Source organism: Coenobita brevimanus, chromosome 71, assembly GCF_032717465.1.
Source record: "Coenobita brevimanus isolate Jiangsu-jjx chromosome 71, ASM3271746v2, whole genome shotgun sequence".
NCBI classification, from domain to species: domain Eukaryota; kingdom Metazoa; phylum Arthropoda; class Malacostraca; order Decapoda; family Coenobitidae; genus Coenobita; species Coenobita brevimanus.
In genome coordinates this window covers 32,414,085-32,436,589 of record NC_137024.1, presented here as the reverse complement: position 1 = coordinate 32,436,589, position 22,505 = coordinate 32,414,085, and the positions used below count along the sequence as shown (strand labels likewise).

The following is a 22,505-nucleotide window of genomic DNA, read 5'->3' as shown; positions in this document are numbered from 1 at the left end:
GATGTTGTCATGGCTTGTATATGGCCTAGACATTGCTTACAAGCCACACTGTCATCTTAAACACTTAGCTCACGAAGGAAGAGGGAGTCTCCTGGGTGACAATCAACAGATAACTTCCACCAAAACGAGCGTAAATGCAACTTACCGTTATGTCACTCAGTGGGGAGGTATGGCCGAGGAGTGAGGTAAATTGCATAGTAGTCATTTTTCCCTGGCAATTTTCTTAACTGGCCGCCCATTGACTGATATAATTTCAGGAAATTTACGTTTCCGCGCTTCCTTCCGGACACATCAATGTGCGATGACTTTATATATATATATATATATATATATATATATATATATATATATATATATACACTCACTTGATGTAGTGCTGCCTACTTCCTTAGCTTTTATCATTCTTTTTCTGTGCCTGCCCTCCTCTCTTCCTATTTCTCCTATCTTTCCTGTCACTTCTTATTCCTTTCTTTCCTTTACAGGTGGCTTTACATTGAGTGACAAGCCAAATGGTTTCCTGCAAGACAAGAAATCATTTACAATGCTGGGTGGGAACCCTGTAACCAGACCATACGTGCTCCCTACATGTCAACAAGTGGGTTAGTGTAGGGTTGGTGCCCCTCCCTGTAAAACAACTAACTCAGTGTCAAATGGCCACCCTTTGCGGGATTATGGTGTCTGGCAATAGATAGATAGATAGTTCTTGTCAGAAGTATCAAGTGCCTATGTCAGGGCGCGCAATACTTTTGGCAAAAAAAGAAACCCTTTTTTGGTACTAAAAACTGAGCCAGATGTTTGGGCCATTAACATGATGTCACGGCAGGTTGAGGCCATACTGCGCGCTGGTTGGCTCCCGCCTCAGTTGCCTACGGGCTGCATGAGAGAGAGGAACTCCATCGCTCCTCCCTCTCTTCTTGCGCCATTTTTTACCTAATGTTCCACAGTGTTTTGGCTTTCGCCACTTTGTTATGGCCCCTACCCGTGAACTTTCGAGTGAAATCATATCACAGATCATTGCTCTAAAGGAGGCAGGCCACCCCATGAAGGAAATTAGTGATTTGGTTGGTGTGGCTCGATCGACAGTGCGGAGGTGGTGTGCCCGTTTTTGAGTGGAAAATAGTGGTGACGTTCCTACAAAGAAACCGCTGTCTGGTAGGCCCAGGAAAACTTCCCTGAGGTCTGTTAATTTGTTAAAACGTGCAGTGGAGTATAATCCTCGTGTGAGCGCAAGGAAAACTAATGAGAGCAACCTGGAAGTGTTTGGTGAGGTTTCAGTGCGCACGGTCTCGAAGAGTCCATGAACTTGGTTACACAAGTCATAGGCCTGTGAGAAAGCCTCTTCTTACACATTACCAGCGACTTCGTAGGCTTGCCTTTGCTAACAAGTACCTTAACTGGGGTGAGGACCAATGGTTGTCAGTGTTGTGGTCTGATGAGGCAACGTTTAGTGTTACTTGTAATTGAGGAGCGCGTGTGTACCATCGCAAAGGTAGTGACCCGCTTGACCCCCGTTATGTGGAGAACACAGTTAAACACCCTGATTCACTTATGGTATGGGGTTGTTTCTCTGGGAAAGGTTTGGGGAAGTTTGTTGTGCTTCCCAAGAACTGCAGAGTGAATCTGGACATTTACCTGGAGATTCTTTGTGATCATTTACCTGAGTCCTTCGAGCTCACAGGCGCACGAGTGTTTCAGCAGGACGGTGCACCTGCTCATAAAGCCAAATCTGTCACCAACTGGCATCTTGACTGCAAAGTCTCCTTCATGAAAAACTGGCCAGACAATAGCCCAGACCTCAACCCGATAGAAAACCTCTGGTACCTCGTAAAGAAGAATCTCCAAGGGAAGGACGTGAGCTCTCTGCCTAAGCTGGAAGCAGCCATTCGTGACTCCTGGGCAAAAATACCACCCCAGCAACTGAGGAACCTCACCCTTTCACTTCCACGACGTCTCAGGTCCGTGAAGAAGCGCAAAGGATACCCCACCAAGCATTAAAGGTAAATATAATGCATTATTTACATGTTTTTTCAGTGTTGAAAGGTTTGTTTCATAGGAGACACAGGGCGCTCGATACTTCTGACGAGCACTGTATATATGTATATATATATATATAGATAGATAGATATATACTGTATATATATATATATATATATATATATATATATATATATTTTTTTTTTGAAATCTTTGTGTTGCTCAAGATTGCTGTGATTACAAAGAAAGAGATAACTACAGTACTGTATTTGGATGAGCTTGTTCTTTATTAAGTGAAACTGACTGCCCTTGAGATGCATGGGGATATTTCATAGTATTTTTGAGGCAAGTGTTTCCTGGATGCCACTGAATAGGGTAAATACAGTACATCAATAGAATTATTGAATTGTTATGTTTTGTAAGTTTTCATTGATGCCCATAAAGCTGATCTATCAGTTTTCTCGATTTACACTGCTAACTTTATGGACAAACTTAAAACTTTGGAACACATCCCTTACTTATAATGAGGACTGTCCTTAGGGGTGTTATCCCAACTCCACTTTTACCCTTACACCATCCAGTGGCATCATGTGTTGGAGAAGTGAGGTGTGGTTAAGGTTAGGGGAGGATTGGGAGAAAAAATTTTAATATGTGATGGGTTGTTTTCAGACACAGATACACCTCATTTAAAGTTGTTTCACCCTTAAGTTATTTAATAAATGAACAATCATTTTACAGAAAGCTGCTCATGGGTCAATTCATGTTGAATGCAAAATAGAAATCAGTGCTCTCTGGACCCTACCTCACTCCATCATTTGGTGGCAAAATGAGGTCAGAATAATAATGATGATGATGATACATGTACACAGCTATCATCCTGACCATTTTACCCACCATAAAATGGAGTGATTTTGTGTGTGTGTGTGTGTGTGTGTGTGTGTGTGTGTGTGTGTGTGGAGAGAGAGAGAGAGAGAGAGAATTATACTATTTACTACAAAACAATGTTATTTAAGTATCATTAAGCATTTAAAATAGCCATCAGTTATCATTGCTATTAATATATACTGTGCTAAATTTAAGGTTGTTTGTACATTTGATGCTGTGTTACCATTTTATAGCTCAAGTAATAGATGTATCAAAAGTATTATCTTCTTCAAAATACAGTAACATCCCTGTACGCTGTACAGTTAGGAACAAAAGTTTGCCTCATGTTTTCATCTTCTGCTTCTCATTGTCCATTGTTGGCTGAAATCATAATGTTTTTATGGGGGCACTCACCATCCACTCACTCAATGTAGTGCTGCTCTCGGGTGACTGCCCTTTTCTCTCTTCCTACCTTCTTTCCGTCCTTCCTCTTCTGTCTTTCTTTCCTCCATTCTTTCCTCTTCCTTCTGTCTGCGGGTAACTCTACGCTGAGTGACAAGCCAAATGGTTTCTTGTACACCAGGAAGCCATTTACTACACTGGGTGGTAACCATATATCCAATTATGGCACCTGATGGTTTAGTGGGTAATTAAGGGCTCCAGTTGGATTGAGCTTGTGCAGGTTTATATCCAAAGGGCAGTAGGAGTTTATTGCTTACGTAATCAGGGATGAGTGAGGCAGTCACTCTCATCTTAAATGTCAGGACCAACTTGCCTAGCCCTGGGTTCCTCCGCTGCTCATGGGGCAACACAGGATTGGATGATGATGATGATGAAGATTTCTCCCCTGTAGATGAGTCTTTCTCTTTATTATGCATCCCTGGTTGTGAAATAGATGCAGTGGAATAGTGAGTAAACTTTTGTTCCTAACCGTACCATTCTTGTAAGTTTTGTGCAGTAGGTTGATGGAATTATGTGAAGCAGCAGATTGTTTGAGGTTTGCTTGCATCATCAACACAGTATTGTGCTAGTCACAAAAAATTGATGTGGAAAGGATGTAGAGCTCTAGTATTGTCTTATTCTGCCATTAAACTTTGGAAAATATGCTACAAAGCAGTGAAAATCTTTGTCAAGTTAATTCCTTGAATTTGGATGTTATCTTTATTGGTTTATTCCTGCTGCTACCAGGTGATTTTAGCCAAAATAGGAAAGTTGTCCCATTCTAAAGGATTTAGTAAGGTTTTGTCTTGATAATGCTGTTTGAAATGTTAATCCTAACCAGTGTAAAACCGTTAGGTGATGGTGAGAGTAAAATGAATCGTAATCCCTGAAATATAACGGGGTACGGTGGATGAACTACAGTTTTTTCCCATCTTTAGGTGGGCATTAATTGCAGAAATGAAACCCCAGGTACAGTGTGCTTCTCACCAATTCTGTTGGAAATTCAAAGTTACTTGTAGGTTGCAACGCAAGTCCTGGGCACTGGGATAGATCACATCCTCCTACTTCCACCCATTTTAGCTCCATCAGTCCAGTGATGTATTTTCTGAGTTTTATTTTTGCACTATCAGATGATGTTATTCATCTTTGGCGAGACATTTGTATGGGATAAGTTAGACATAACATTCATTAATTCCATCAGTGCAGGAAATCTCCCCCTAAGTTTTTTATATATTGCATTGTGGTAGGTGGGGGTGCCCACCATCCACTCACTCGATGTATTGCTGCTCTCGGGTGTCTGCTCTTTCCTCTCCTCCTTCCTTCTTTCCTTCCATCTTTCTTTCCTTCATTCTTTCCTCTTCTTTCTGCCTGTTTGTTACTTTATACTCCCTCTTGTGTCCTTTTTCCTTTATTCTTTCCTCTTCCTCCTGCCTATGGGTGACTCTACACTGAGTGACAAGCCAAATGGTTTCCTGTACACCAGGGAACCATATACTATGCTGGGTGGTAACCATATGACCAGATCGTGACGTCTGGTGGTTTAGTGGGTAATTACGGCGCTCGAATAGGATTGAGCAGGTGAAGGTTTATATCCAAGGGTTGATTGAGGTTTATTGCTCACATAATGCCACTCAGGGATGAGTGAGGCTGGTCACTCATCTTAAATATCAGGACCAATTTGCTTAGCCCCAGGCTCCTACACTTCTCATGGAGCAACATAGGATTGGATGTTGGATGCATGGACAGTATACCGCACATATATATATACAGTACAATCCCAGTTCACTGAGAAGTTTGGAGAATTTACCTTCATGGTTACTGATTTTTCCCAGGTATCTGATAATATATACTCATACATACACTGTATCATGGCAGTATATACAATAGCACTTGTATCCAAGGCCACACTAACATTTTTCCACTGAAATAACCTAAAACACACCTCCATTGATGTAACACTCTTGGTTGCAGTGTCTTGTGGTAGTGCAAAGTGCACACAGTAAGTCTGTTTTAAATAATATTCATTACTGTACTTTATTCATCAAACAAAAATAAAGTAATAAATCTTGAACATTTATTGGTGAACAGATGATTTGGAAAAAAGTGTTCTGCAGTACAGTTATCATGATTTACCTTGCTCACAGTTGTGTATATGTCCCGTGGCCTACCCGTTTATTCCTCACTTGACTGCCGTCACCATCCCTCACTCACCACTCAGCTGTTTTGCAGATATTACAGTAAATATGAAGGAATTGCAAGCACAGTAGTTTTGTCAAATAGCATAAATGCTTCATTTTTATCAGCTAGTTTTTCTTCTCTGTCATTGCAAATGTGTTCTAAGTTGACATCATCTTAGAGTGCATTTGATGACACTGCCGATGCAAATGTGTTCTAATGTGACATCTTAAAACATTTGATGACAGTGCAAATATGTTCTAAGATGACATCATCTTAGAACACATTTGATGACTGCAAATGGGTTTTGAGATGACAATCTTAAAACACATTTGATGCCAATGCAGATGCGATTTATGACATTATCCTAGAGCGCATTTGATGACAATGCAGATGCGTTCTAAGTTGACAGTTCTGGAACACATTTGATGACAGTGCCAATGCAAATGCATTCAAGATGATATCATCTTAAAATGCATTTGATATCAATGCAAATTCGTTCTAAGATGACATCTTAGAACACATTTGATGACAATGCAAATGCATTCTCTATCTATCTCTCTATTGCCAGACGCCTCAATCCCGTTTGGGGTGGCCACAAAACAAATCGCCTCCACGTTGCCCTGTCCCCCACCATTTCACTGCCCCACTCCCAACTCACACCCCCCTTTCTCGTATTCCTCTCCACCCCATCCCTTCATCTCATCCTCGGCCTCCCCCTCCCTCTTCCCCCCTCCACCTCACTCACATACACTCTCTTCATCAGTCTTTCACCCTCCATCCTCTCCACATGGCCAAACCACCTCAGTGTATTCCTCCTAATGCTTCCTATCACATCTACATCCACACCACAACGCTCCTTTATATCCTCATTTGTCAGCCTGTCTCTCCATGTGACTCCACAGGCTCCTCTTAAATAACTCATTTCCACTGCTCTCAATCTTGACTTGTGTCCTTCCATCAACGTCCGAGCTTCACTTCCATACGTTAAAGTTGGTATCACAACACTATCATGTACAGTAATAACCTTTTCACTTCCATGCTCACTTCCCTGCTGTACCCTTTCAAGCACTTCACTCTCCAAACCTCCATCCTTACTCAGCACACTACCCAAGTACTTAAACGTACTCACATTTTCCAATTCCTCACCATCCAACCGTGCTGTACATTCCCTGACTTCACCTCTCTCAAAGACCATCACTTTACTCTTCCCTACATTTACCTTTAGATTCCGTTTCTTACACACTGTCCCAAACTCATCCACCAAGCCTTGCAGGCAGGGGCGTCATTTCAGCTTTTTCTTTGGGGGGGGGGGGCTGCCAAGGGTGGGTTGGCGAGTGAAGCGAGCCCAATCAGCTGGGGGGTTTGGGGGGGGGCACTGTGAGGCCCCCCCCCCCAGAAAATTTTTGAAAAATGAGCTATTCTAGGTGCATTTTTAAGCTATAACCAGAGCTATATAGGTGTAATTTAGGCAAAAAAATTCAAGAGACTAATAAAAAACTATCCTACTGGATTAATGATCAGTCTGTACTGACTATTATGGTGCATCATAAATTCTTTATGTAACATTTTTCTGATATTCAAGGATAATTTATATAAATTTATTCATATGTTGTTGCTGTAGTTCCACCACCATTAGTTGCAGTACAGTTTTATGGAAAAAGAGTGGGCACTAGTGACAAACTGAAGTACCGTACTGGTGATACTGATGTGATCACAATACATACATGTTTACAAGCAAACATCTGCTCTTGAACTTTATTGGCTAACAATTAAAACTAGTATTATTGTATGTAACTATACAGTATTAAGCTATTTAAAGATTGATGATAAATTCAAAATTTTCTTCGAAATTTGAAACATAATCTAAACAAAGCAAAAATGTTCAAATCTGCATAGATAATGTGAAAGTAATACTGACTGCATAAGCAAATTTGGCTCCTCTCATAACTAAATTATAATTTCATCAGTATCAGAAGTCGTCACTACTCGGTATCCTTTACAGTAAAGGGTAGCGACGATTTATTAGATGGGCAAAATCATCCACTAATTCATCTAGATCAAATGATTTGACCATACCCATTTCAATGGCCATTAACAAGTTACAAAGATGCTCATCCCCAGTTGTAGTTCTCAGGAAGTTTTTCACTCGCTTCAGAACAGAAAAAAAATCTTTCATTGCCAGCAGTAGTAATAGGGATGGCTAGTAATATCTTCAGCATTTCAGTACCTCAGAAAACACAGTGGGTAAAATGTTAAGAAAATTGTACATAGCAAATAGGTCCCTAGGCATCTTTTGTTCTAAGACACCATTTGCTGAATGTACCTGGGAAGCCAAAAGCACTGAATCAGTGTGCGTGCTGTAATGGTTGGAAAACATTAATTTTTCTTCATCAAGGAACTGTTTTGAATTGTCATCAAAGGCAGAGAGAGACTGAAAAAGTTCAGTGTTCTTGCTAAACCTACAGTCATACTCAGCAATGCATCTATCAATTACAGAGAAATACAACTGTGACTTGAACTGTTGCTTTAGACTGATTTTCTGACCACACTGTATCTGTTCTGGTCGCTTCCCGAGGGTAATGCTGGTCAAGTAGTCTTTCAAGTTGTTTGATATATTTTGCACTCTCTTGCTGCGACCACTGCCCACACCTGCATCTACTTCTGGCGCATCAATTCCAATTTTTTGGGCAAAGGCATGTGCTTCGTTATATAGCTGATCATATTGACTGTCAGCTCTTATTTTCACCAAGTTTGCCTTTGTTGCTGCAATCAGATCAACAGCTGGAACAATGGATAATCCACCTTCTTGAAGCTGCTCAGACAAAGAATTGGTTTGCATTAATAATTTTTCACAAACAAACAGGCAAACTATAAATTTCCAAGACTCCATTTTTGACTTGAGACCAGATGCATCAAGAGATGATTCATTACTGGAATCTGACAGAAAGGTCAGAACAGCAAGAATGGCTTCATAACGAATCCGAATTTTATGGATACTTCTGTACCAATAGAACCATCTTGTTGGCACCGTTCTTTCTAGCTCCAATACGTCTTGCCCAAGCTCTTTTTGTGATTTGACAAAGAGTTCATGTCTTGTATTACTATTAGAAATAAAATTATACAATGTCTGTACAGTTGAAAAGAAATCCACCAAGTCAGCAATGTTGTTGATACAGTTAATAAGCACTAAGTTCAGTCTGTGGGCATAACAGTGTACATAAATTGCACGAGGTATTTTCTCTGCAACACGTGCCTGGACTCCAGCAGCCCACCCACTCATGACACTTGCTCCATCGTAGCACTGTGCTATACAGTCTGTTAGCTCTAACCCCAACTCTCCTATTTTCTTTAATATAAAGTCTGCTAAAGATTGTGCATCCAACTTCTGCATGTGGTATGTGCCACAACATCTCTTCTGAATTACGTCACCATCAAAATATCTTATGAGTATGCTTAACTGTTCTTTTCTAGACTGATCTTTTGTTTCATCCACTAATACTGAAAAATATATGGCTTTCTTTACATGTGCAGATATTTCACAGAGAATTTTTTTACCAAAAACTTATATAAAGTCATTTTGATATGCAGGAGACATGTAGTGGCCATACCGTCTTTCCATTTTTTTCTTCAGAGTATCATTACTATTGGCTAGCATATCAAGAGTCTCCAGAAAGTTTCCTCTATTTAATGATGATGTACTTTCATCATGGCCACGAAATGCTAAGCCTTGTCTACCAAGCAAACTAGTGACACGTAACAAACATTTTACATGTTCTCTGTTCTCCTTGATTTCTTCTGTTCTGTTTGTACTAAGTTTACATGTGATAGAAGTGTCTTTTTTATTAACTACAGCTTTCACATGCAACCATCCACTCATAGAACTTATATGTCTTTCACTCTGAGCATGTTTTTCCAGCAGTTCTGAACAGTCTTTCCATTTATAAAACCCAACATCAATAAATGTTCGCCTACCATAAACCTCACCCTATCTTATTACACTGCTGGCGAAGTGTCTACATGCAAAGCAGTAGATGCTGTCCTGTAGTTGAGAATACTCAATCCATTCATACTTTTCGTAAAATCCAGCATTGAACCTTCTCTTATTTGTTTGAGGAAATGCCTGAAGATGGGGCTATACAGGTTTTTCAAGTTCAGATGTGCTTATGTCGAGCAGTGAATATGAAGTACCACCAGCAATGCCAGTGCTTGCAGGTGAAGGAGACTGCTTTCTGCAGCTGTGAACAAAAATACAAAATACAGATCAGACTACATGTAAGATTTACAACAGAAAAAATAAACACTTACTCATACTCTGAATCAATTGATTACATTTTCCTGCAGAAGTAAAACCTTAAATGCTTAGTGGAAATACAGTGTTTTATTAAACACAATTTGCACAACTCATAGTAATGATCAAAATTTTTTTTCTTTTTTGAAAAAATCCAGTACTGTCTCTGTTTGGTGACCTGACAGTTTGCATTATTAGGCTTATATTTGGTTTAGGTTAGATTAAGTCAATCTTGGATTATTAATTACACACTGAAAAAACATACATTTATGGTTTGTGTGTATGTGAGTGTGTGTGTGTGTGTAAGAACATAAGTCTACCAAATCTACTTGCAATAATATTGAAAGTCTTATCAATAAAAACTGGGCTAGAATATGTAAATTTAATCAAGCAAATTATTCCATCAAAATCAGCCACTGACTGACTAAGCCTTTTTAGTCTTTTTTAAATTTTTACAATGCCATATCTCACAGTTGCAGGTAAATATTGTAACCCTGTCTTAATAATAATAATAATAATAATTACCTCTCATCAGGATGTGAATCACTGTCTTTTTTCTTCTTAGTTAAAAAGCACGTAATACTTTGTTGTGATTGGGTATGCTTCATTCTGACAGGCAAAGCAATCCAACCAGGTCACCGTCTACTCACGAACTGGCGTGATCGCGTCGCTGAGCTGAGATGCTAACTTGCTGGTGGCTGGCGGTTTGGGCCACGAACACGTCCACAACACGATGGTTTTTTCGTTCATTTCTACCAGATCCCTCCCCCACCCTACCGTCACCTTCGACCCTCCCATAGCACACACACACACACAACAAACACGAAGTGTTCAACTTTCAAGTACAACATGATGAAATTGGAACAATTTTGATACTATCTATCTATCTATTGCCAGACGCCTCAATCCCGCTTGGGGTGGGCACAAACAAGTCGCCTCCAAGTCGCCCTGTCCCCCGCCATCTCACTGCCCTGTTCCCAACTCACACCCCCCTCTCTCATATACCTCTCCACCCCATCCCTCCATCTCATCCTTGGCCTCCCCCTCCCTCTTCCCCCCTCCACCTCACACACATACACTCTCTTTGTCAGTCTTTCACCCTCCATCCTCTCCACATGGCCAAACCACCTCAGGGAAAATTTAGGAGACACCAACAAGTGCAGACGATGCACTTTGAGATGCAGTGAGAGGGAGAGATTATGAGCCACCTGGGACAACAAATGGCTTAATTAGGCTAATTGTTAGGATGTGATCTGGGAATTTGTAAAAGTCAAACATTGCTGTAGTAGTATATTCTGCTTTGTGTTTGTCTGTAACCAAATTTAATTAGTTCTAAAAGTCTTGGGGGTGGGGCCCTTGGGGGGGCAAAGAGTCTTGGGGGGGCCAAACTGCCCCCCCCAGCCCCCCCCAATTGACGCCCCTGCTTGCAGCTCTCCTTCGTCTTCACTCAACAACACAGTATCATCTGCAAACAACAGTAACAGAGTTTCCAAACACTACCCACTCTCACCAGGGCCACTCCAGCGTCCACTACCCTACCTTGTACCTAAACCCATCCATGTAAAGATTGAACAACCATGGAGACATGACACATCCCTGTTTCAACCCAACCTTCATAGAGGAAAAATTCACTCAGTTCACCATCCACACGTACTGCAGCCTTAGCACCATCATACATACTCTTCACAGCATTCAACAACTTCCCATCTACTCCATATATTCTTAATACTTTCCGCAATCCTTGTCTATCCACCCTGTCATATGCTTTCTTCAAATCCATGAAAGCCGCATACAACTTCTTTCCGTTCTCTAGAAACTTTTCCTCTATAGATCTAAGCATGAATATCTGATCTACACAACCTCTTCCCTTCCTAAAGCCTCCCTATTCTTCTCCAGCTAATTCCTCTGTTCTTTCTCTAACTCTGTCAATAAGTATCCTACCATCACTTTTCCTATTACACTAAGAAGACAACTGCCCCTATGATTACCACACTTCTTTTTCCCCTTTTCATTTGTACAAGGGGATAATTATACCTGACTTCCAATCCTCCGGGACTCTACCTTCCTCCGAGGCCAATCTGCACCTTTTCCACATCCATTCTACTACTTTCTCTCCCCCATGCTTCAGCATTTCACCACACACTCCATCAATTCCTGGGGCTTTCCCCTATTTAACTTTCTTCATTGCTTCCACAACTTCTATCCTACTGATTTCTTCCTGTCTTCTCACCTCCCTCCTTCTCCCAGGCTTCCCCAGCCACTTATACTCACATTACTTCCATCCTCTATGTTCAACAATTCCTTAAAGTGTTCTCTCCATCTGCTCACTTTTTCTCCCTTCTCCATTAGTAATCTACCATTTTTATCTTTCACTCCCCTGCTAACTTTACTTTCACCCTGTCCTACTCTTTTCACCTCTTTCCAGAACATTTCCTTACAGTCCCTCCACTTTACACTCAAGTTCCTTCCAAATTCCTCATCTGCTCTCTTCTTACTCTCTCTTACTAATCTTTTCACCTCTCTCTTTCTTTCTACATATAACTCTTTCTTCCGCCTCTCAACTTCTTCCACGCCCCTATTTCTCATCCATTCATTGTATGCTTTCTTTTTTTGTGCCACAGCCTGTCTCACCTCTTCATTCCACCACGCTGTCCCTTGCACACCCCTCCGTCCCACACACCACATCACATGCTGCACATATTTCTTCTGTGAATATCCTGCCACACACCTTCCACATCCCCCATCTGCCCCAAGTCATATTTGCCCAATCGTTCCACCACTTCTCTCGTATACTCTGCCTTTTTCTCATCCTCTTGTAACCTTTCCACTCTCCTTACAAATACTCCTTCTTCCCGTCCTTCCCTTCTTCTATTTCTCCATCTTAATTGAATTTTGATTCTGGCCATCACCAAGTAGTGATCAGAAAGTCCACTCCCCCAGCCTCTATAAGCTCTTGCATCCATTACACATTTTCTCATCCTTTCATCCACACACACATAATCAATCATTGCCTTCCTTTCATTCAGTTCACCACCCACCCTTCTCATCACTCGCCATGTATACCTGTGAATCATTTTGTGCCTGAAGAGGGTATTGGCTATCACCAACCCACTCCCGGCACAAATGTCCACTAACGCACTGCCATTCTCGTCTATCTCAGCAGGCACACCCCACTCACCAATTATTCCATCCACCTTCACATTCCCTACTTTACCATTCATATCACCGATCAAAAACACTCTCTCATTCCATCCAAACTTTTCCATGCACACTTGCACATTTGTCCAGAACTCTTCTCTCACTCTGCTTGCATGATCTTGTGTTGGCGCATACACACACACAATCGCCCACATTTGTATTTCAACTTTCATTGTTACCCACACAATCCTTGATCCAACTGATCCATACTCTCTTATGCTCTTCTTCCATCTTTTACTCACAACTATACATACTCCTTCTTTTGCCCTCTCATTCTCATCTACTCCTGCATATATACCCCATCCATACTCCCATTCTCTCACACTCTCACCTCCCCATTTAGTTTCAGTTATTCCGCATACATCAACTTTCGCACCCTTAAGCACCTGGACAATCTCTCTCTCTTTCACCTCATCATTCGCTCCCTTTACATTCCATGTTCCGATAACCATGTCCTTTGTCCGGTCCTTGGTTGTCATCTTTTGGTCAGTCCTTGTCCGAGGCTTATTGTTTGTCTTTTTAGTTAGTTGTTTTCCGGGGTGGGGCACTAACCCTCCGCCAACCCTTTTAGTCGCCTTTGACGACAAGCAGGGATACTGGGGGAGTATTCTTGAAAAAAAACCTTACCCCCAGGGGCAATTGCATTCTAAGGTGACATAATCTTAGAACATATTATTTGCATTGGCAGAAAAGATGAACCCTAGCTAATAAAAAATAACCATTTTTTTTTATTCGACGAAATTAATGTACTTGCAGTCCCTTTGTATTTACTGTATTATTTGCTAAACAGCTGAGTGGCGAGTGATGGATGGAGTGACGGTGGTCAGAGAGGGCACGTACAGTCAAAGACAAAAGTCGTGTTGTGAAATTTGGTGAAAGTATCTGCTGAAAGACTATAGTTCTGGTGCTGTTTGCTTTGTGTTAAATGGACGGTTGGTAGCGCTGACGTGAGTGCCATTTGCTCCAGGTGACCAGCCTGTGGATGCCAGCATATTTTTTGTAACTAAATGAAACTGATCTACATAAAATGTCTTTCTAACTGCTGTTTTCATTTAGTATATATGAAGCATTTCTCATTTTTTCCTTTTCATTACCACGTCCGCAATGTTACAATTCATTTAACTAAATAAGTGTTCGGAAGTCAATGTTCCCTTTTTATGAACTGTAACTTAGCTAATCTACCTACCTACCTATTGCCAGACGCCATAATCCTGTAAGGGGTGGCCATTTGACTTTGAGTTAGTTGTTTTACGGGGAGGGACACTAACCTTCCACCAACCCACTTGTTGACATGTAGGGAGCACGTATGGTTTGGTTATATGGTTACCATCCAGCGTTGTAAATGGTTTCTTGGCTTACAGGAAACCATTTGGCTTGTCAGTCAGTGTAAAGCCACCTGTAATGGAAAGAAAAGCAATAAGAAGTGACAGGAAAGATGGGAGAAATAGGAAGAGAGGAGGGCAGGCACAGAAAAAGAATGATAAAGACTAAGGAAGGAGTAGGCAGCATTACATCAAGTGAGTGGATCAAGTTGATAATTTTGATGGACTAATATTATTTAACAGTGTTGTAAAACAAAATTGGCTATAGTATTCAACACATGAGAACAGTTACTCTGTTATGATAATCAATTTTTTTTCTTAGAATGGCTGGCAAACTGAATCCCACAGATGACTTCGAACACATAAAGCAGACGACTGAAGTTTACGCACAACTGCACGTGTACTTCATTGTAGGTGCAATTAATTCTTAACAGCTTTGCTTGCAGGTGCTGCTTCCATTGCAATGATTATTTCCTGGTCTTATAGTGGTGTGGTGACACAAGGACGACCTGAACAATGACGGTTCTCCGTTGTGCCTTCCTCCTGAGTTCACCTAATCCACCTTTCTATGGTTATGCTTACACCAAATGTTTGAGCTCTCTGTTCATGATTCCCTTACCAATAAAAGGAGATCATGCCACCTTTCATCTCCCTAATAGTTGGATGCATGTTGCTTTCCCTCTCCATATGAAGGTACAGTAGGGCTGCTTGACGTTTTGTGTTAAAGTGTGAGATGAAATGTCCGGGTGCTCATTGCCTAACCATTAGCATTTCGTCTCATACGAAATTCGGACTCAGTAATTTTTGCAAGTCGATGTTAAGGCTCCGAAATTTCCTGGGGTCATTGATTATATCGTCATCCCATCAGCATCAACAAAGCTTGAAGAATTCAGGCTAGCCAACCACAAATATGTAACTGTGGTAAAGCTGCCATAATGTTTTAAGTGTTGCACTTAATCTTCAGACAAAACTGCAACACGACTTTTGTCTTTAACTGTACACACGACTGAGGAAGAGAGTCCTGAACTCATGATAACTCTACTGTTGACCACTTCTTCCCAAATCATCAGTTCACAATGAATGCACATGATTTATTTCTATAGTTTATTTCCCAATTTTTAAAAAATAAAATGAATAATATTTAACAGAATAGACTTGCCAAGGTACTGTAAGATGTTGAAAGCTTGTGGGTGGTTAGAGTCAGTTGGTTAGGTAGAAAACTGCACTGGTACCACATATTTTTGGCCAATGAAGACTATACCTTTTTTCAGTGGAGTTTTCATCTTGCTTTTCACACACACACACACACAGGTCGCCGACAGAGACGGAGCTCTTCCTGGATTGTGGAGAAATAATCGCAAAATCAGCAACGAAAAGAAGACCAACGTATTTGTGAACATGTTAATGAGTGCGTGAGTGGTGGCCCTGTCGGACAGTAGTAAAAAACTGCGGTTTCGTTCACAAAAAGAACAAGATATAGTGAAAATAGTCTCCATATGGTTGAATCATGGCGGACGGTGCAATGTTTACAAGTGGCGAGAGAGAATTCGAGGGCTTTTGTGAAGAGGATGTGGGAAATGGAAGTATTAAGTTGAACCAAACAAGAACAGAAGGTGTAGAGAAAACAGCAGAGAGGAATGTCCAGGAGATAAAAAAGGTATGGGCAGTAATTAAAGAGTTACAGGAACGGACCATAGAGCAGGATAATGAGATAAAAAGTTTAAGGAATACACTGGAAAAAATTCGTACACTCAGTGATGAACAAGAAAGAGCAGTTACCGAATTAAAAGTTAGCAATGAATCAGCCTCTAATGAAATAAATCAGCTTAAGAGGGAGAATAAGAGGTTAGAAGAAGAAATGGACAGGATGAAAAACAAACTAGATGAGTATGAATCTAAATCAAGAATACAGGATAAGCACATTAAAGAAATCAAGGAGCAACATAAGGGGTGGAAGAAAATTCAGGAAGAAGGAAATGTAAATTTGAAAGAGATTATAGAACAACAGAGTAAGGAAAAAGTGGAGAGGGAAGTGGTTAGGGTACTGAGAAGTAGAGAATCTTTAGTTAGAGATGTAGCAGATAAGAAAAAATGTATAATAATTTCAGGAGTTAAAGAAAAACGTATGACAATAAGATCAGAAAGAGAAAGAGAAGAACTGAGGAAGGTTAAAGAAATAATATCACTAACCATGGAGGAAAACCACGAAGCTCAAGAAGAGATTGAAGAGGTGTTTAGGTTAGGAAAGTACGAGGAAGGAGGGGCAAGGCCTTTGAAGATAAAGTTTAAGTCCCAAGCAACAGTATATGAAATTATCAGTAGAACATGGAAATTATCAGACAAGGAAGGGTTCAAAAATGTTTGGATAAGGAGAGATGCAAATGAGGAAGAAAGAGCTAAGATAAAGGAGTTAGTACAGGATGCAAAGGTAAAAAACGAACAGAGAACGAAGGAAGAGAAGGCAGTGTTTTATTGGAGAGTCATGGATCAGAAATTAAGGAAGTGGTACCGGTGGAGGGAAGGAGAAAAGAGGGTATAAAAAACATCAAAAAAAATTGGAAGGTGGCATATACTAATGTTCATGGTTTATTATTGGCAACACTAGAAATCAACAGTTTTTTGAGGGTGCATGAACCTGATGTTATGTGCTTTGTAGAGACCAAATTAAGAGAAGATATTGATGTTTATATAGGAGATGGTTAATACAAATTGTTTAGAATAGATAGAAGAGAAAAAACGGGAGGAGGAATGATGATAGCAGTGAAGAACAACATAAATGTAGATATATACTGTGGAAATGGGAGAAGGCAGGGCTGAAGTGATAAATATGAAATTAGAAACTGGAGAGAATTGCAAGAGAGATATGGCAGTAATGTATGTTGCCCCTAAGACAAGAGCATGGAGTGATGATGAATACCAGGAAATGTTGTCAGACATGGCTAGCTATTTACAGAAAATGATTGAGAAAAGTAACAATACAATTTTAATGGGTGACTTCAATTGTAAAGAGGTGAACTGGGAGGAATGAGACTCAGGAGGTAGCAAAGATTCATAGGGCACTACATATTAAATATTACAGTGAACAATGTGATGACGCAATGGGTCAAAGAAGAGACACTGTTCCGAGGTGAGGACACACCAGCAGGATTAGACTTACTGTTTACCAAATAACCCGATGTAATAGAATCCTTGGAATATCTGTGTCCTATTGGAAAAAGTGATCATGTGGCCATTGAGATCCAGATGATAACATGGAACATGGAGCCAAGAGACAAGCTTTATAGGCAAGGAAGATACAACTTTGGGAAAGCAAACTTTACAGGATTGAGAAAATTTTTTGAAAATGCAGATTGGAGAAAATTCAGAGAAACAAGAGAGATACAGAGGAAGTGGGATATTTTTCTAGGCTTCTATAATTCGGGAGTGGAAAAATTTGTGCCAAGAGTAAGGGGGAAAGAAAACAGAAAAAAGAAGTGGTTTAATAGAAGGTGTATGTTAGCAAAAAAAGAGAGAGATAAGGCGTGGAACAGTTCGAGAAAGAGAGGTAACAACTTAACAATGGAAGAATATAAAGAACTAGAAATGATTACACAAGAATACGTAGAGAGGAGACAAATGTAAGGATGAACCCAAACTGTTGTATAGATTTGTCAATGGCAAACTGAAACAAAAGGAAGGAATCACCAAACTGAAAGTAGAAGGAGAGGTATATAAAGATATGGCAATGCAAGCAGAAATAATGAACAAACATTTCCAGTCAGTTTTCACTAATGAAAGTGAGTTTGTGGAAGGTGAGGGAGCGACTAGAAATGTAGTGATAAAAGATATAAAAGTGGAAGTACAGGAAGTGTATAAATTACTGGAAACTCAAGATGTAAGGAAAGCCCCAGGACCAGATGGCATCTCTAATTGGGTACTGAAGGAATGCAGAAAACAAATGGCAGATAAGATTCACAGTTTAATTGTGTGTTGTCTAGAAGAGGGGAAAGTGCCTCAAGAATGGAAGAGGGCAAATGTGGTACCAATTTATAAGGGAGGAAACAGGGAAGAACCCCTGAATTATAGACCAGTGTCCCTAACCAGCATGGTCACAAAATTGTGCGAAAGAATTCTGAAAGATAGATGGATAAAATATCTGGAAGAGATGAATATTTTGGCTAATAGTTTGGATTAAGAAGTGGAAGGTCATGTGTGTCCAACTTCTTGAGTTTTTACTCAAGAGTGCTTGATGTGCAACAGGAGAGAGATGGTTGGGTGGATTGTGTGTATTTGGATTTGGAGAAGGCCTTCGACAAGGTACCTCATAAGAGACTAATATGGAAACTAGAGCATATAGGAGGACTGAAGGGGAACCTCCTGGAATGGATGAGAGACTTTTTGAGAGACAGACAAATGAGAACAGTAATAAAGGGTAGGATGTCTGGATGGAGGGAAGTAACAAGTGGAGTCCCACAGGGCTCGTTGTTTGCTTCAGTAATGTTCCTGATTTATGTAAATGATATGGTAGATGGAGTGAACAGTTATGCAAGTCTGTTTGCTGATGATGCAAAGATCATGAGGGAGGTAGAGGTTGAGAAGGATTGTAAAATGCTGCAGGAGGATCTGGATAGGATATACAATTGGAGCTGGATGTGGGAAATGAAATTTAATGCAAAGAAATGTAAAATATTGGAAATGGGTAAAAGTACCAAGAGGCCATCATTGAATTATTTGATGGGTAATGAACCAATCACAAAAGCGAGAGAAGAGAAAGATTTGGGAGTGCTAGTCCAGGATAGTTTGTCACCTGAAAAACACATTAACAAGGCAGTTAGAGAGACGTATAAACTCCTGACTAATATAAGAGTAGCTTTGCATTATATGGATGAGGAGATGATGAGAAAATTGATAGTGGCCATGATTTGCCCCAGGTTAGAATATGCAGCGGTAGTGTGGTCCCCACACAAAAAGAAAGATATAAACAAGATTGAGAGAATACAAAGAACAGCAACCAAAATGGTCCCCAGTCTGGCAGATCTGTCATATAGAGAGAAGTTGGAAAAGCTGGATTTGCCTTCCATAGAAGAAAGGAGAAAGAGAGGAGACATGATTGCAGTGTTCAGGGCCATGGTGGGAGTAGACAAAATTGACAAAGAAGATCTGTTTGTATGGGATAAGAGAGTAACAAGAGGACACGGAATGAAACTCGAGAAACCAAGCTGCTTGAAGGATATCAAGAAATATAGTTTTCCTTATAGGTGTATAGACCTGTGGAATAGTCTGGACAAAGAGATCATCCAGTCTAAAAACTTAAATGAGTTTGAAGCTAAGTTTGACTTATTGAGAAACAGAGACGGGACCCCACAAGCGTAGCTCATTTCCTGTATATCACAATTAAGGTAAATACAATTAGGTAAATACACACACACACACACACACACACACACACACACACACACACACACAGATAGCTTGGGTTGTGAGATTTTGTATCAAAACTAGTGGAATTTCCTACGTTAAAATTAGTGTCTTACAATGTTCACCATTTTTAAGACTTGCATTTGTTGAGCTTTTGTTTCAAGGTGACCACAATGTGTTAAGATTTGTTTGCACTTTAGGCTTCAGGGTACAAATCACTAATCAGGACACGACAAAACAGGATAGCACAATAGCGAGAGTGCTTGTTTACTGACTGATGGCGGAAAGCTGACTGGTGATTTGTGGGCATATGTAGGGTGACTAAACTGGAAGGGGGGGGGGGAAGGGGGGGATAAGGGCTGAATACGGGATTAACTAGGAAACTACCTTGACCAGAAATGCCTTCACTTCACATCCCACTTCACCCAGTCTCACATGACTAACCAGTACTAGGGTGGCCAATGAAAGTGGCACACACTTATATTATTTATATATTTGCCAGTCCATGAATTTTCCCGTTTGTCTGATAATTCCGGTTGCCTGGTAACTGGATAATTGGGATTATACTGTATATATACAGCTACTGCAGTTTGACTTAAGACCCCCCCCCCATAAGTTTTAAAACACAGAAATCATAGTATATCACAATGTTTGTTCATGAAATGCCATTCAGTAATATGAAATCATGTTTCCCTTGTTTTCCAGGATCAGTTGGATGCATTTTGGCATGGAATCACTTAGATCTCTAAAGTAATCTAAGGACATTTCTTTGCACCTAACATTTGTCAGTTCAGTCTTGAGGTTGTCCAGATTGGGTGTCTTCTTCTCTGCCATGATTTTCTTCATCTTTGCACAACAGTTTTCTATCGGATTTAGATCCGGACTGTTGCCATGTCAGTCAAGGACCTCAATCCAATTATCCTGAAGCCATTTTGTCACCTTTCTTGACTTGTGACATTGAGCTGAATTGTACATGAAAAAGTTGCACCCATGAATAGCAAAAAAGTTTAACAAATGATCTTTCAGAACTTGAATGTACCGGCCACCATTCGTCATCAAGTTTTTAGGAAGAAGGTAGAGGCCTTCCCTTCCTATTTCACCTGAGAAACACCCCCGTACCATTACTGATTGTGGGTGCTTAACAGTCGGCACCGTGTAAGCAGGGTCACATCGACTACAGGAGGCAGGGCGAGGAACCTTGGCAGCATGCACCTGGAACACTTAAAATGTGCGTTCATCGGAAAACATAACTTTTCTCTACTCATCCGATGCCCAGTATGCATACTTCTTGGCAAACTGAATGCACTGCTTCTTCATGTGGTCAGTGAGAAGCAGTTTCTTAGCTGCGGTGTGGCATGGCAAACCCAGCTCCTTCTATGTGCGGTGTTGGATAGTTTGAATTGAAACGTCTTGTAACAGTTGGGGATGCATTCTCTTCAGTTCTGCTGCTGTCAGTCGAGGATTTTTGATTACTTCCCTCTTCAGAAGCGTATCTTTACCTCTGGAAGTCATCCTCTTCTTTCCAACACCATGCTTGTGCATCAGGTGGCAGGCTGCTTGCTGCAACAAGAATCTTCATGACGGTCGACTTTGCGCATCCAGTACGTTCACAAATCATGTTGATAGGAACATTATCCTGCCTCCATTCAATGGTATGGACCCTTTCATCCCTTGAGTAGTACTTTCCAGGCATGACAACTTGACTCTAGGAAAATAACAGGGCAAACAGTAATGCATACGAAAAAAGAGGGAGGTGCAAGCTCGGAGCGATGGGAACATATACTCCTACTCTCGCTTCTGGGCAAGCACTGATGTGCTGAGTGTTTCACCACCTCCTGCCAGCACTAGAGGAGTTGCCAGGTACTTCTTGCCCAAAAAATTCACTTGGTAGAGGTGGAAACACAAAGCAAAGACAGACAACTCTCCCGTAGCAGTTCTGTGTGTAGGTCCTAAATCAGTTTGCGGTGGGTATATATATATATATATATATATATATACACACACACACACACACACACACACACACACACACACACAGTAAGACCTCTCTATAATGGACTAATTGGGGCCCAAACCATTCTGAAAAATGCGAAATTCTGATAAAAGCGACATCCGGACTTCCCCCCTGCTAATCTGGACTTTTCCGATATATCAGACATTAGTCCGGATCGCATGAACGGTTTTCAATCTGTTTTGACTACCATTGTGGTATTGTACTACCGTATGTTATAACTTTGCTACATTGATCAAATGGTATAATATATATAATAATACTGTACTGTACACTGATAAACATGTCTTTTATATACCTTATTGTGGTGAACATAGCTGAAGTGGTCAGGCTGTCTAGACTGCTCCTGGCTTTATCGGACATTTTCTAATGTATAGGATTTTAGTCCAGTAGCTCCTTGAGTCCGATAAAAGCGTATTCCGGTCTATTGAAGTCCGTTATATCGAGGTTTTGGTGTGTGTATATATATATATATATATATATATGGAGCCTCTGTGGTACAGTGTGTGTTTCATACATGGGTGAGCCAGGATTCGCGCCCCGACAGAATAATAAACTTTGGGAGTGTTCACCTGGCCACGTACTGCATTGGCGGACACAAGGGGTGCTGTTGTTGAACCAGTGTCACTTACTATAAAGTATGCTTGCACCCAGTCGGCTTGCGCGGGCCGATTACACTTGGTTCACAGACTACACACACATCCAAAGCCACTCCAACACGACAGTTACACTTACAAGCACTTCTCACCCTACATACAATCCCTACCAGACAGCCTAAGCCACTTGGTAGAGATACATTGGCTGTATCATCCCGACTTTGGTCGGGATAGGC

At 40.7% G+C, this 22,505-nt stretch overlaps 1 protein-coding gene across 1 annotated transcript in view; it reads left to right on the top strand.

Moving 5' to 3' along the window:
* Positions 1-20,823, top strand: part of Pex14 (peroxisomal biogenesis factor 14) — an 84,012-nt gene extending 63,189 nt beyond the window's left edge. Inside the window, exon 9 of the transcript XR_013898591.1 lies at positions 20,689-20,823. The gene's annotated coding sequence lies outside the window, so the exon portion shown is untranslated. The remainder of the gene's footprint in view (positions 1-20,688) is intronic.
* The last annotated feature ends 1,682 nt before the right edge of the window (positions 20,824-22,505 follow it).